Here is a 3,566-nt window from a genome sequence, read left to right as displayed (position 1 = left end):
CCCCCCCCACCTTCCGCCAACTGAACCGCGCATTGCCTTAAATGGTCGCAACCACAGCGACTGGGCGGGCGGGCAGGCTAGGCCGGCTCGCTGTGCTGCGCTGTACTCGGCTGTGCTCCACGGGGCCTCGTGCGCGTCACCAGCGCGTAACACACCCGTCACCCTAAGCCCGTTAATGATAGCCGCGGTAACGGATGAATGTGACGGTCCGCGCGTGCTGTCACGTTCGCAGTCTCTTGCTGTCGCCGCCATCTTCAGCCTCATCAGAAAAGCAATAAGCCACCCGCCACATATGGTGTGTTCCTTTTTCGTTTTTACTTTTTCTCTTTCATCCTTTCGCTTTTCCGAGGGGTGGCGGTGACTCATTATATTCACGTTTCTGAAGGTGACAGGGGGCGGAGCGGCGGAGCGCTGACCTACTGGACAGGGCGTTCACCGTGCAGAATGGGGGGGGGGGGGCATACTGCCATACCACTCCATGCGACGCGAAGCAGCGAGGGCTTTGCACGGATAAGACAGAATCGCTTTCCCAAACACTTCACAACGCCTCTAGAAGGCACAGCTGCGACAAATCCATCTCGAGGCGGACGTCAAACACAAGCCGCGGGGCGTGGCGGGGCGCGGCGGTGCGGTGCGGTGCGGGGAGTGGCGCGGTGCGGCGCCTTTTACCCCCCAATAACCTGCCCCGGGTAGGGGTGGGGTGTATCCCCCTGTCAAAAGTGCCGCCAGGGCGGAGACAAGAGGCGGGCGCCCTGTATCGAGAGGGCCTCGGTCTGGGAGACGGGTCTAGAGGGGTCGGGACGGGAGGAGTACGGATGGAGCAAGAGGTAAGCCCAGGCAGCTGCGCGTAGGGTTGGGAGATTATACAGCCCACCTGGGAATCCGGCCGGGGAAAGGCGCATACACCCTACGAACTCATAATCATACTCGATAATTCTGATGTTCCTTATCAAATTCAAAGTTTTAGCCTCTTTAGGTGCCGAATTCTGGCATTCCTCTCAAACACGCCAGTGGGTCGTTAGCTTTCAATGCCAAAATTCGGAAACCAAAGACAACATGTAAAAATTGACATCCTTAAAAGGAACGACAAAGAATTATTCAAAAAGGGATGCAAAGCGGTCACATGCGTTTCAGTGCTCTTTTGAAGTATTGCACCTCGCCCACATGTTGGAGGGTGACCTACTCGGAACAAGATGAGCGCGTCCCGACGTTTGACATTGCACCCATGATAAACACCTCCTACTCTATGCCTGAAATAAGAAACATCTCTGTAAGTGTAGGTGAGGTGAGGTGACTGCACGTGGGGTGCGGGAAGAGAAGGGGGGAGTGTAGGGTGAGACGGCACGAAAGGGCAAGATATCAGTACGTCCGCTTTATTCTGGGATTCATTTTGCAAATTACAGAAGCTTTGGCGCCTGCGAGACTCGGGGTATGTAACCCTGCAGAGCGCGCATGCACTGCAGGCAAGATGTTGCCTACACATCAGGCGCTCCGCGAGCTTTGCGTTGGCTGAATTTGACAGGTTCGTAACGGCAAATGGTGGACGTGACGTACATTCTGGGTGAATTCGCAAGCGCCCGCGCAAGGCGCGCGGCTGCAGAGCCGGACTCCTCGCGAAGGGCGGGCTAGCCGAGTGCACCGTGGCGGGGTGGAAGTGGAAAGGAGCCCAAGTGCCTGGAGAGCTACCCAGCCGAGTAGCGCAAGGAGTCAGCCCCGCGGGGACGTGGCTCAGCTCACTGGGCTGCTGCGGCAGGCTGGCGGGGCGGGGAGGGGTAGTTGGTCGATAGGGGCATAAAAGTCCATCCATGCGTCGCCCTGGCCGCCTGCCTAGCCACTCCGACCGTTAAATTCGCCATAGTATAGCGGCCGCGGCGCGCAGAGTCATGATGGGAGTTGAGCAGTAAAGCCGTCGCCAGACAGCCACAAACGACAGAAATTGGACAAACTTTGAGGGCGGCAGCGCCGACAACCGCGGCACACGCACCCGAAAGGGGAATAAGAAGCACACACAGTGGACGGACAGAGGTACCCACCAGCCACGACGGGGCCGCGAGGGTCGAAGCGGACGCGGTGGTCGGCCTGGGCCTGGGCGGCCGTCAGCAGGTCGGCGAAGAAGCGGTGCCGGCGGAGGGCGAGCTCGTCGCGGCCCACGGGGGTGGCGGGCGGCTCCTGGGTGCCGTCGCGCTCCCGGGGCGCCAGGGCGGGCAGCATGTCCGGCGGCAGGTCGGGCGACGAGGCCGACGAGTCGTCGCCGTCGAGGAGGCCGCCGCCCAGGCCGAGGACCGCGTCGACGACGACGCTGGCCCGTTTGCCCGGGTACGGCGTCGAGGTCATGAGCGAGCGCGGCGTGAGCGGCTCGAGCAGCACCGAGGCGTCCATGCCCAGCTCGGCGAGCTCCGCGTCCACGCTCGCGTCCACGCGCAGCCCCAGGGCGTTCAGGGTGCGCATCTTGGGCTGCTCGGCGTCCTCCGTCACCTCCTCATCGCCGTCCGGGCAACTCGACGGCGTCTTGTCCTTGACATCGGCGCTGGGCGCGCTCGGCGCGCTGGGCGCGCTGGGCGTGTCCGCCGACGGCGAGCTGGTCTTCTTGGCGTCCTCCTCGTCGCTGCCGCTGTCCTGGCTGCCCTTCCTGCCGCAGCCGAGGCACTTGAGCATAGCAGGAGGGGAGGGGCCCGCGGGGGGGCTCCCGGCTACCTCATCGGCTGAGCAAAGCTGTTGGAAAAATGTTTTCCTTCGTCGATTTTCGCGATCCAAACCACAAGGCGGTGGTATCCTCAGGGGAGGGGATCTCTCGTGCAGTAACCCCCCTCCCCCCTTTCCCCCAGTGTGGCGTGGCGTGGCGCTGTGCCCCCGGCTCCTCCCGTTCCTTTGAGCCTCCTACACCACTCCTGCCATGATGCTCCTCGGTCCCAGTGGGCCACCTGTCCCCCTACACATACCCCAAGCTCGAACCCCCTGGAGAGTACATGGCAGACCCTCCCATGGCCGGGGCCGCAGGGGTTCAAGGAGGGTAACCTCTCCGCATAAAAGTCTCCCCACGTTTTTATTCGGATTAGGTACGACCCCAGGGCATGATTACAGTTCAAAGCGCACCCCTCCCCCCTTTCTTCTTTTCCCTTTGCATCCTCCCCTGTCATCTCCTCCGTGCATACCCGGCTAAGGTGAACAAGGGTCGTAAGACCAGGAGCGCCTCTAGTCTCATGCCAGAACCACGGATGCTGATAACGCGGACTAGCAGCTGCTACCAGGCTGAGATTCTTTTAAGCCTAGGATTATTCCCTAGAATAAAGAGGATAAGAGATTGGGGGTTGGGTGAATGGGAAATTGGAAGGAGAGGAGGAAGAGGGGGGGGGTCGTGGCGTGGAAATTGAGGTTCGAGAGAGCGTCGCGTCGGTCGCCGTCAGTAGGGCCAGTGGAGGCGGCATTTCGGATGTCGAAGGGAGCTTTCGCAATCCCATCAGGGCGTTCCACCGCAGCGCAGCGACCGGCTCGCTGCCGGCGCTGCTGCTGCTGCTGTCTCGCAAGGAAGCGCGGCGGGGCGGGGCGGGGCGGGACGACGGATTCCG

At 61.6% G+C, this 3,566-nt stretch overlaps 1 protein-coding gene across 2 annotated transcripts in view; it reads right to left on the bottom strand.

Annotated features, from left to right (window-relative positions):
- LOC113215545 (adenylyl cyclase-associated protein 1) overlaps nt 1-3,566 on the bottom strand; it is a 28,597-nt gene that overhangs the window by 21,401 nt on the left and 3,630 nt on the right. Inside the window, exon 1 of one of the 2 annotated variants that reach the window (XM_026435191.2) lies at nt 2,034-2,056. The exons of the other annotated variant lie outside the window; for it this stretch is intronic. The gene's annotated coding sequence lies outside the window, so the exon portion shown is untranslated. Of the gene's footprint in view, nt 1-2,033; nt 2,057-3,566 lie in introns of those variants that run through there. 2 annotated transcript variants of the gene reach the window in all.

The sequence above is a fragment of the Frankliniella occidentalis genome, unplaced genomic scaffold (genome assembly GCF_000697945.3).
Source record: "Frankliniella occidentalis isolate FOCC.00 unplaced genomic scaffold, Focc_3.1 Scaffold11, whole genome shotgun sequence".
Lineage (NCBI taxonomy): Eukaryota > Metazoa > Arthropoda > Insecta > Thysanoptera > Thripidae > Frankliniella > Frankliniella occidentalis.
The sequence above is the reverse complement of the archived record's forward strand: the minus strand, read 5'-3'. Positions and strand labels throughout refer to the sequence as shown.